The sequence below is a fragment of the Delphinus delphis genome, chromosome 10, assembly GCF_949987515.2.
Source record: "Delphinus delphis chromosome 10, mDelDel1.2, whole genome shotgun sequence".
Lineage (NCBI taxonomy): Eukaryota > Metazoa > Chordata > Mammalia > Artiodactyla > Delphinidae > Delphinus > Delphinus delphis.
The window spans coordinates 75,586,619-75,598,903 of record NC_082692.2 but is presented as its reverse complement, the minus strand read 5'-3'; the positions used below and the strand labels follow the sequence as shown (position 1 = coordinate 75,598,903).

Here is a 12,285-nt window from a genome sequence, read left to right as displayed (position 1 = left end):
AATCTAAATTTAAGAACTGATAAATAAGCCAGTGTATGTAATTGCTCATAGCCTTTAACTTCAAAATTTCTACCTTGCAGAGAGAAAGGAAGTTTCAGAAGCTTACCTAAATAAAACAGAAATTCTTCATATTGGAGAATGTGAATTTAAATTATTTTATTTTTCCAGTAATGTATTACTCTTACATGTACTAAGAGTTCAGTGGAATTGTTATTATTTAACATCTTTATTGGAGTATAATTGCTTTACAACGTTGTGTTAGTTTCTGCCGTATAACAAAGTGAATCAGCTGTTTGCATACGCATATCCCTATATCCCCTCCCTCTTGCGTCTCCCTCCCACCCTCCTTATCCCACCCCTCTAGGTGGTCGCAAAGCACCGAACTGATCTCCCTGTGCTATGCAGCTGATTCCCACTAGCTATCTATTTTACATTTGATAGTGTATATATGTCAATGTTACTCTCTCACTTCGTCCCAGCTTATCCTTCCCCCTCCTTGTGTCCTCAAGTCCATTCTCTGCTTTTGTGCCTTTATTTCTGTCCTGCCCCTAGGTTCATCAGAACCATTTTTTTTTTTTAGATTCCATATATATGTGTTAGCATACATTATTTGTTTTTCTCTTTCTGACTTACTTCATTCTGTATGACAGACTCTAGGTCCATCCACCTCACTACAAATAACTCAATTTTGTTTCCTTTTATGGCTGAGTAATATTCTATTGTATATATGTGCCACATCTTCTTTATCCATTCATCTGTCAATGGATGCATAGGTTGCTTCCTTGCCCTGACTATTGTAAATAGTGCTGCAACGAATATTGTGGTACATGACGCTTTCTGAATTATGGTTTTCTCAGGGTATATGCCCAGTAGTGGGATTGCTGGGTCATATGATAGTTCTATTTTTAGTTTCTTAAGGAACCTCCATGCTGTTCTCCATAGTGACTGTATCAATTTACATTCCCACCAACAGTGCAAGAGGGTTCCCTTTTCTCCACACCCTCTCCAGCATTTATTGTTTGTAGATTTTTTGATGATGGCCATTCGGACTGGTGTGAGGTGACACCTCATTGTGGTTTTGATTTGCATTTCTCTAATGATTAGTGATGTTGAGCATCTTTTCATGTGTTTGTTGGCAATCTGTGCATCTTCTTTGGAGAAATGTCTCTTTAGGTGTTCTGTCCATTTTTGGATTGGGTTGTTTGTTTTTTTGATATTGAGGTATGTGAGCTGCTTGTATATTTTGGAGATTAATCCTTTGTCCGATGATTCATTTGCAAATATTTTCTCCCATTATGAGGGTTATCTTTTCGTCTTGTTTATGGTTTCCTTTGCTGTGCAAAAGCTTTGAAGTTTCATTAGGTCCCATTTGTTTATTTTTGTTTTTATTTTCATTTCTCTAGCAGGTGGGTCAAAGAGGATCTTGCTGTGATTTATGTCACAGAGTGATCTGCCTATGTTTTCCTCTAAGAGTTTGATAGTGTCTGGCTTTACATTTAGTTCTTTAATCCATTTTGAGTTTATTTTTGTGTATGGTGTTAGGAAGTGTTCTCATTTCATTCCTTTACATGTAGCTGTCCAGTTTACCCAGCACCACTTATTGAAGAGGCTCTCTTTTCTCCATTGTATACTCTTGCCTTCTTTATCAAAGATAAGGTGACCATAAGTGCATGGGTTTATCCTTGGGCTTTCTATCCTGTTCCATTGATCTATATTTCTATTTTTGTGCCAGTACCATACTGTCTTGATTACTATAGCTTTGTAGTACAGTCTTAAGTATAGGAGCCTGATTCCTCCAGCTCCGTTTTTCTTTCTCAAGATTGCTTTGGCTATTTAGGGTCCTTTGTGTTTGCATACAAATTGTGAAATTTTCTGTCCTAGTTCTGTGAAAAATGCCATTGGTATTTTGTTAGGGATTGCATTGAATCTGTAGATTGCTTTGGGTAGTACAGTCATTTTCACAATGTTGAGTATTCCAATCCAAGAACATGGTATATCTCTACACCTGTATCATCTTTAATTTCTTTCATCCGTGTCTTATAGTTTTCTGCATACAGGTCTTTAGTCTCCTTTGGTAGGTTTATTCCTAGGTATTTTATTCTTTTTGGTGCAGTGGTAAATGGGAGTGTTTCCTTAATTTCTCTTTCAGGTTTTTCATCATTAGTGTATAGGAATGCAAGAGATTTCTGTGCATTAATTTGGATCTTGCTACTCTGCCAAATTCATTGATTAGCCCTAGTAGTTTTCTGGTAGCATCATTAGGATTCTTTATGTATAGTATCACATCATCTGCAAACAGTGTCAGTTTTACTTCTTCTTTTCCGATTTGGATTCCTTTTATTTCTTTTTCTTCTTTGATTGCTGTGGCTAAAACTTCCAAAACTATGTTGAATAATAGTGGTGAGAGTGAGCAACTTTGTCTTCTTCCTGATCTTAGAGGAAAGGGTTTCAGTTTTTCACCATTGAGAATGATGTGGGCTGTGGGTTTGTCATATATGTATGGCCTTTATTATGTTGAGGTCGGTTCCCTCTATGTCTACTTTCTGGAGAGTTTTTATCATAAATGGATGTTGAATTTTGTCGAAAGCTTTTTCTGCATCTATTGAGATGATCATATGGTTTTTATCCTTTAGTTTGTTAATATGGTGTATCACATTGATTGATATGTGTATATTGAAGAATCCTTGCATTGCTGGGGTAACGATTAAGAGGTAATGATCCCCTTGATCGTTGTGTATGATCCTTTTAATGTGCTGTTGGGTTCTGTTTGCTAGTATTTTGTTGAGGAGTTTTGCGTCTATGTTCATCAGAGATATTGGCCTGTAGTTTTCTCTTTTTGTGACACATTTGTCTGGTTTTGGTATCAGGGCGATGGTGGCCTCGTAGAATGAGTTTGGGAGTGTTCCTCCCTCTGCTATATTTTGGAAGAGTTTGAGAAGGATAGTTGTTAGCTCTTCTCTAAGTGTTTGATAGAATTCGCCTGTGGAGCCATCTGGTCCTGCCTTTTGTTTGTTGCAAGACTTTTAATCACCATCTCAATTTCAGTGCTTGTGATTGGTCTGTTTATATTTTCTATTTCTTCCTGGTTCAGTCTCGGAAGGTTGTGCTTTTCTAAGAATTTGTCCATTTCTTCCAGCTTGTCCTTTTTATTGGCATATAGTTGCTTGTAGGAATCTCTTATGATCCTTTGTATTTCTGCAGTGTCAGTTGTTACTTCTTTTGCACTTCTAATTCTGTTGATTTGAGTCTTCTCCCTTGTTTTCTTGATGACTTGGCTAATGGTTTAAAAATTTTGTTTATATTCTCAATGAACCAGCTTTTAGATTTATTGATCTTTGTCATTGTTTCCTTCCTTTCTTTTTCATTTATTTCTGGTCTGATCTTTATGATTTCTTTCCTTCCGCTAACTTTGTTTTTTGTTGTTGTTGTTGTTCATCTTTCTCTTATTGCTTTAGGTTTAAGGTTAGGTTCTGTATTTGAGATGTTTCTTGTTTCTTGAGGTAGGATTGTATTGCTATAAACTTCCCTCTTAGAACTGCTTTTGCTGTATCCCATGGGTTTTGGGTCATCGGGTTTTCAGTGTCATTTGTTTCTAGGTATTTTTTGATTTCCTCTTTGATTTCTTCAGTGATCTCTTGGTTATTTAGTACTGTATTGTTTAGCTTTCATGTGTTTGTATTTTTTAGATTTTTTTCCTGTAATTGATATCTAGTCTCATAGCATTGTGGTTGGAAGAGATACTTGGTACGATTTCAATTTTCTTAAATTCACCAGTGCTTGATTTGTGACCTAAGATATGGTCTGTCCTGGAGAATGTTCCATGAGCACTTGAGAAGAAAGTGTATTCTGTTGTTTTTGGATGGAATGGCCTATAAATATAAATTAAGTCCATCTTGTTTGATGTGTCATTTAAAGCTTGTGTTTCCTTATTTATTTTCATTTTGGATTATCTGTCCATTGGTGAAAGTGGGGTGTTAAAGTCCCCTACTATGATTGTGTTACTGTCGATTTCCCCTTTTATGACTGTTAGCATTTGCCTTATGTATTGAGGTGCTCCTATGTTGGGTGCATAAATATTTACAATTGTTATATCTTCTTCTTGGATTGATCCTTTGATCATTATGTAGTGTCCTTCTTTTTGTCTTGTAATAGTCTTTATTTTAAAGTCCATTTTGTCTGATATGAGAATTGCTACTCTAACTTTTTTTTGATTTGCATTTGCATGGAATATTTTTTTCCATCCCCTCACTTTCAGTCTGTATGTGTCCCGAGTTCTGAAGTGGGTCTCTTGCAGACAGCATATATATGGGTCTTGTTTTTGTATCCATTCAGCCAGTCTGTGTCTTTTGGTCAGAGCATTTTATCCATTAACATTTAAGGTAGTTATCGATATGTATGGTCCTATTACCACTTTCTTAATTGTTTTGGGTTAGATTTTGTAGGTCTTGTTCTTCTCTTGTGTTTCCTGCCTAGAGAAGTTTCTTTAGCATTTGTTGTAAAGCTGGTTTGGTGGTGCTGAATTCTCTTAACTTTTGCTTGTCTGTAAAGGTTTTAATTTCTCCCTGGAATCTGAATGAGAACCCTGCTGGGTAGAGTAATCTTGGTTGTAGGTTTTTCCATTTCATCACTTTAAATATGTCCTGCTACTCCCTTCTGGCTTGTAGAGTTTCTGCTGAAAGATCACCTGTTTATCATTATGCGGATTCTCTTATATGTTATTTGTTGCATTTCCCTCGCTGCTTTTAATATTTTTTCTTTGTATTTTATTTTTGAAAGTTTGATTAATATGTGTCTCGGTATGTTTCTCTTTGGGTTTATCCTGTATGGTACTCTCTTCCTGGACTTGATTGACTATTTCCTTTTCCATGTTAGGGAAGTTTTCGACTCTTCTCTTCAAATATTTTCTCAGACCCTTTCCTTTTCTCTTCTTCTTCTGGGACCCCTATAATTCGAATGTTGGTGCGTTTAATGTTTTCCTAGAGGTCTCTGAGACTGTCCTCAATTCTTTTCATTCTTTTCTTTATTCTGCTCCCTGGCAGTTATTTCCACCATTTTATCTTCCAGCTCACTTATCCGTTCTTCTGCCTCAGTTATTCTGATATTGATTCCTTCTAGTGTCTTTTTAATTTCAGTAATTGTGTTGTTCATCACTGTTTGTTTGCTCTTTAGTTCTTCTAGATCCTTGTTAAATATTTCTTGCATTTTCTCCATTCTGTTTCTGAGATTTTGGATCATCTTTACTATCATTACTTTGAATTCTTTTTCATGTAGGTTGCCTATTTCATCTTCATTTATTTGGTCTTGTAGGTTTTTACCTTGTTTCCTCGTCTGTAACATATTTTATTGTCATTTCTTTTTTTATTTTGATGTGTGGTTCTGTATTCCTGTGTTACTGGTTTTTTGAACTGAGAAATTCAGTAGTGGAGTTTGCAGGCAGTTGGATAGAACCGGGTGTTGGTGCTGAGATGAGGACCTCTTGGAGGCCTCACTCTAATTAATATTCCCTGGGGTCTGAGGTTCTCTATTAGTCCAGCAGTTTGGGTTTGGAGCTCCCACCACAGGAGCTCAGGCCCAATCTCCGGCCTGGGAACCAACATCCTGCAAGCTTCATGGCACTGTAAAAACAACAAAGAAAGAAAGAAAAAAGGGAACAGTGTAATATTAAAGAATGAAAAACAAAATAAAATTAGAAAGATAAAAAATACATTAGGAAAAATAAAACTATAATTGAAATAACTTTAACAAGGTAAAATAAAACCACAACAGAGAAAATAAAGTGGTGGGGGGGGGACAAGCCAAAAGGAGAGAATAATAAGAAAGTCTAAAGAATAAAGTAAAATTCAAAAAATAAAAGATTTACTAGGAAAAATAAAAATATAAAAGACTCAACAACAATGAGTCAACAAGGTAAAACAGAACTCCAATCTAATAGAGGAGAAAAGAAACTAAAAGTCTTGGCTATGGCAGTGGAGTTTAGGTGGGGGTGGAACTGAGGCAGGGGCGGGGTTTAGGGTGGGGTGACCTATGCGGGTGGGGGGGGTTTACGTTCGAGCATTGGCAGGAACCTAGGCTCAGGACCCACTAGCCAGAAAAGGCCCTGGGGGCGGGGCCTTGGCAGGGTTACCTTCAAGCATGGGGTGGGGCCTCTGCTTAGGACCTGTGCTGAAGGGGAGAGGCAGCACTAGGAAGGAGGGCCTCTGGAGTGTGGGGTTCTGGAGTTTGGAGTTACGGCCCTGAGGAAGGGTGTGTGGGTGGGTTTTAGGCCCAGTGCATTGGAGGGGTTCTCCGAGTGTAGAGGTAGGGCCCTGGGTGGGGGTGTAGGGGCGGGGCTTGGGTTATGCCCAGCAGCAAGGAGACTCTGAGGGCAGAGGATTAGGCCTGGGAGTCCAGCCGGCTCCCCAGTGCCTAAGTGGACAGGGAGAGCACTGGCCATGTTCCCTTCTGTTCCTTTGCACCCCTCCCCACCATCTCCCCCAGGGTTTCCCCCATGTCTGCTGGACCCCTAACCGTGAGTGGGTCCTGCTGGGTGTAGGAACTCCTTCCCTCCGCAAGCCACCCCTCAGGGGTGCCGTCCCAGATGTCTGGCTGTTACTTTTGCTCCCCGTTTCCTCCCTCCCACTGTCTCAGGATCCGCATGGCTGGAGGGGGCCTCAGTGGGCAGAGGATTAGGCCTGGGATCTCACCATGTTCCTAGGGGCCCAAGTGGGCAGGGGAAACCTGGCCACTCTCTGTTTTGATCCTCTGCCCTCCCATTGGTTCCCCAATATCCCCCTTCGGGCATGGGATCCCTTCCCCTCCCTCAGCTGTCCCTCAGGGGCGCCAGTCCTGACCTGCCTCCACTTCTCCTCCCCCTTCACTCCCCCCATGCCCCATGTCCTGCCTGGTTGCTGGGGGTTCCTCCCATCCCCTTAGGTATCCATGGACCCCCACTGATGCCTGGTAGGTGTCCTAGTTGTGCGAAGACGCGAATTCTGTGTCCTCCTAGTACGCCATCTTGACTCCACCCCCACTTCAGTGGAATCATTGAGATTATATTTTTCCCAACTTTTACTTTCTGTTAAACAGAACTATCAGCTCCCTATATTATTTAACTCTCCTTATATAATTCTGCTACAGTGAGAAATATTCAAATAGATCTTACATCCAATTAATATGTATTATATGCAATTAAACTGGTGATATAAGAAATATCAGAAAGAACTTTAGATATATCTCTTACAGTATTCGCAGTACTGAAGGTAAGCTTGTGGTCTTGGGACAAGTTATTGTTCAGACATTTCACAGTGTTTTCCTTGACCATTAGAACAAAATATCAAACTTCACACCCCCACTACCTCTCCCTACCCCCTCCTCCATCCCAGTCATTTGGTCCAGATTGACCAAGGAGCAGGTAAACACAGATGCCATATAGCTATGCATGATACTTAAGTAAACTTTAGTTTCTTCATCTGTAAAGTGGGATGATAATAGTACTTCTTACATAGGGTTGTTGAGTCAAATAAATGATTGAATGCACATAAAGCACTTTGTAAGAGCTTAGTAATGTTAGACATTATTAGTAGTAGTAGGTCTAAAATAATAGCCTGAATGAAAAATGTGGACTAATTTTGGATCAGTTGAATTCAATATTTTCATTTTGATGCAAATTTAAGACCACTCCAAATCTGATAAATTTAGTCATTTGTTTTCCTTATACTTTTTTTTGTCATCAATTGTAGGAACACTCTGTCATTGTCTTAGTCTGTTTGTGCTGTTATAACAAAAATACCATGGGTGGCTTGAACAGCAGAAATTTATTTCTTTTAGTTCTAGAGGCTGGGAACTCCAAGATCAAGACGCTGGCAGATTCATTGTCTGGTGAGAGCCTTTTTCCTGGTTCATAGCCCATCTTGTCACTGTGTCCTTGCATGATGGAAGGGGCAAGAGAGTTCTTGGGGTCTCTTTTATAAGAGCATTAATCCCATTATGTGATCTAATCACCTACCAGAGGCCCCACCTTCTAATACCATCACAATGGAGTTAGGATTTCAACATATGAATTTAGGGAGGGACACAAACATTCAGTCTGTGGTGGTCAAGAAGTGTATTAATAGTGTAGACATTTTTTATAATAGTTGAAGATATGCCTGGAGATACTGTGTTTCAGGTGATATGATTATATTAGAACATTGGGACTTGATGTTAATTACCATCTCTTTCTAGTTCCAAGGTGCCACTTGGGTAGATAAAGCTTCTTGCAGTTTAAAAGATTGTTAATATAAATTTTCTTCACTTATACCTATTAGGGTAGGTCTAGGACATCACCTTGTCATAGAGTTCCCTGTCTAGAAAGGAGATCTTCACACTCATTTCATTATTTCCTAAAGTGTATGAGTAGCCACACTGACTGTGAAGAAGGTACCCAAATGTTACCTTTTCCTATTTTTCCCAAGGATTATGTTAATTCTGTGTCCTAATGTTGATTTGTTGATCAGAAGTTTCAACAGAACATATACCTTCCTTAATAACACCAAAAGGGAAATTAGTTGATTATTAATCTTGGATATATAGAATATTTAAAAATTTATACTCCATTCTCAGATGATAATAAGAGGAGTCCTTGCTAATGCGACTGTTGGGAATCACCTTTTGGGTAGGTGGATTTGAGAGCTGTGTGGGGATGAGGGGGAATAGGCACTACTGTAATTCATACGTGGTATCTATATAATAACTCTATTGTATTAATTTGATCTATATTATAGGTACATGATTCTATAGCAAACATTTTAAAACAATTTTATTGACTTTCACCAAAGCAAGAACTTAATTACCATTCTGCCAATTGGTCAAATTTGTACGACTCCTCTTAAAACCAGATTTTCTGTAGATAGACGAGGAAAGCACTTTAGCATTTCAGAGAAGAAAGCACAAAAATAGAACTCAGTTGACTCTGAGAATACATAAGAAAGCAAACCAGAGCACACCGTGTGGCTTTCTGACACCGAATAAAAGTCATGCCTCTACCCCTGTTGTTCTTTCCTTCCCATGTCAGTGTCAGTCTTTGTTTTGAAGAAGACACAATGGGATCCTGTCTATTACTTCTTAAGCTGGGTCAGAGTTTGTGTTTTGTCTGATTGGCTGCCTCCTCACTCTTCAGGAGGCCCAATAAGATATAGTAAATACTATCCGTGAGTGAAATTGCTGAGGGAGGAAACACACTTATTGTGCAGTATTTGTTGGGAGTTTCAGGAATAATAGAGTTTAGAGTAAGACGATGTAAAATATTGAGTAGCTGTATCAGACTGTGGCATTTGTTTACTGGTGGGTTAGCTACCAGTTTTCTGCAAAAAATAGTCCAAATTAGATTATTTTAGTAATTATTATTTAACATGTGCTAAGTGCCCACAACATGTTGGTCCCTTCCTATGATATCAGAATGCACTGTGGAAGGAACTGAACTTGCTGTTGATTTAATTAATCTCTCAAGTTAATTGCCAGTATGGGCCACATTTCTTTCATGAGTAAAATTGGAGTGTGAGAAAAGGTAATGTCCCTCCCTCATTAAGCTGTCCATGTTAGATTTACACGGCAACAGTGAGGTGCATTCAGGCTTAGTTTTGATAGCTTTCATTACTGACAGCACAGAGTAAGTGGTGATCCGTCCTTCTATTATTGGATTCAACTCAATAGGTATGGCACAAACACCATCATCTCTATCAGGGAGGTTTCAAAGAGCTGTTTGTAGTTTGATGCTCGGCTTGTCGTATTTTTTCCCTCCACTAGCCCCAGACTCCTTTTGTTCTCCCAATGAGTGGGGAATTGCAATGCAGGACACCACCTGACATCTGCCAAGAAGGGCAGCCCTTGCCAACTGCCACATTCCCCAGAGTAGGAATCAGTTAGTGACTCCTGTCAGTGAGGTGAGTTTGTAGATCTTAGGAACTTCCCTTCACACAGTTACATAATGGCATGTGACATTCTCCCCCCAGCACCAACTTGGGCTTGTAAAGCTCTGTAGACAGGGACTTTAAAAATGGCTGAGATGTTGTTGCTTACCTGCCCAAACTGGAAGACCAATTATGTGCCTGTCTTTTCATCAGTGTTTGCTTCTACAGAGTCTTAGGTTGGGTTCCTGGTCTTCAGACAGGGATTGGTGTGCAGGTGATTTATTAAGGGAGAGCTCTTGGGAGAAACCAGGAGGGGAGTGAGAGTATTAGGATAGGGCAGGGGAAGAAGCTACCAAGGATGTGGTTTCCGATAAGATTAGCCGGATCGCATGAGGCGCTCTGGAGCATGAATCGTACCACAAGGGCAGTCCTGCCTTGAGACAGAGCGCTCCCCTTTCCACTAGTCAGTCATTAGCTATGGGCCCTGGGTAGGGGGTGGCTATGGTGGTACATCTCCCAGGCACCTCTGGGTGAAGGGGCTCTTTCGCTCAAGGGCAGTCCTTTGGAGAAGATTGGCAGCAACACCCGTAAGAAGGAATGGGCTACCAAACTGGTAAAATGGATCCCAAAACCCAAACAGGATCTGGGTGAAGCATCAGCGACTTCTGCTAAGTGTAGAGAACACATTCTGTAGTGGGATAGGGTATTTGCATGCACACGGGAATACAGTTCCCTTCAAGTTACAAAATTCTGTGGCAGAGTCAGAGTGCATTGTAATTTTATTCTCTGATTCAGTCTTTAATAAGAGACCTTGGTCTGATAGAGAGATGAAAATCACATAGTACTTTCTTCTTAGCTTTATGGGAAATGAAGTTGTAGTTATCAAGTAGACTTTCACCTCAGAAAAAGAATATGACAAAACAAATATCCCTCCACAGATTTTTACTAATATATTGTTAATGCCTATAAAGGTAATTAAATATGACAGATGAAAAAACCATTATACTCACATGCCAAAGAGGAAGTGGGGTATGCTAAGTGCCTGTGTGCTACAAAATACAGCCTCTTGTTACATCAAACGACAGGGCCTAACTTTCTGATGTAAACACATTATTGCAAATGTCAGTGCACAGACGGCAAAGATGATTACTAAGGAAATAGCAAAAGCAATAAAATATAGACAAACAACCTTTCATTGACTAAGTTATAATTCAAACTTGTTATCACTATGGATGAACCATTTCATATAGAGGCTTAATTTTTCATTGATAGGCTTTTTTAATAAGACAGCAAGATGAAAGAAGCAACATTTGATGTTAAATATTAAGTACCTTAATGGAAATAATAAAACTTTTATATCTTAAACTGCAGAGGATACATTCTGAGGTTTATATCTCCCTTCCTCTTTTCTTTCCTATCAAAAATATCAATAGCTTACTATAACAAATCAAATTATGAAACTTTCCACTATGTAGGTTTCTGAATTTAGCCATGTGTATATTTTATAAGTAGATATTTTCTGGAGGATGAAATAAAGACTTTATTCACTCTGTATTTCATGTATTTTTTACTAAAGCTTCAACTTTGCTAAGTTACTCCTGAAAGATTCAATCTAAAGAGGAAAGTTTTGGTATATATTTTGTTTAAAAATGCATGTGTTTCTTTGAATGCAATCAGTTGTAGAAAAAAATTAGGAATTTTTTTCTCCAGTAAGTTGGTGTTTCTTTGGTGGCTTCTTTTGATTTTTCGTACAATTTTTTACATCAGAAAGGATATTTTGTACACAAAAAATTGGTAATGGCACATAGCATAAATACAAAGTGTCATGAGTTACCCCTAAAATATTTATAGCCTTGGGTTCATGAAAAATGTTGAATTTCATGAAGAATTTTGTTTAGCATTTATTGTGGTCATTGACAGTGCTGTTTTCATGGCAGAATAATCTTTAAAACACTCTGGTTCAGTTGTTTGTTGAAATGACAAAAGAAAAACTATTTCCCTAAAAATGTTGCTTGAGGTTGATTTCTACTTCTAGGTCCTTTACTCAAAGAAAGACTTGCCAAGAACCCACACGTGTTTGAAGCAACCTTCCATCAGTATTAAAAGGCTAACTTGACTTTGTGTTCTAGGCCCTGATCCAAGGTGCTCTAAACACAGTCTGTCATTCATACCTCACATCAGCTCTAGGCACCACATATATTATTACTGCATTTCACAGACTGGGAAACTGAAATTCAAAGGGTTCAAGCTGCTATACCACACAGCCTGCTCTGAAAAAAGCTTCTTATGACTGAGGGACCAGTATTAACAAATAGTTATCATATTAACAATAGTCAAATGTAGTCTTCAGCTACATACTGATACCCTATTTTAGGAATTCTTGGTGTCAGTTATAGAAGCTCTTTAGCCCTTTGTTAAG

General features: G+C 38.8%; 1 protein-coding gene across 23 annotated transcripts in view; it reads left to right on the top strand.

Annotated features, from left to right (window-relative positions):
• The window catches only part of FHIT (fragile histidine triad diadenosine triphosphatase), a 1,444,513-nt gene that overhangs the window by 227,916 nt on the left and 1,204,312 nt on the right, over positions 1-12,285 (top strand). For 14 of the 23 annotated variants that reach the window (XM_060022817.1, XM_060022799.1, XM_060022800.1 and 11 more), the window contains one exon: positions 7,807-7,857. The exons of the other annotated variants lie outside the window; for them this stretch is intronic. The gene's annotated coding sequence lies outside the window, so the exon portion shown is untranslated. The remainder of the gene's footprint in view (positions 1-7,806; positions 7,858-12,285) is intronic. 23 annotated transcript variants of the gene reach the window in all.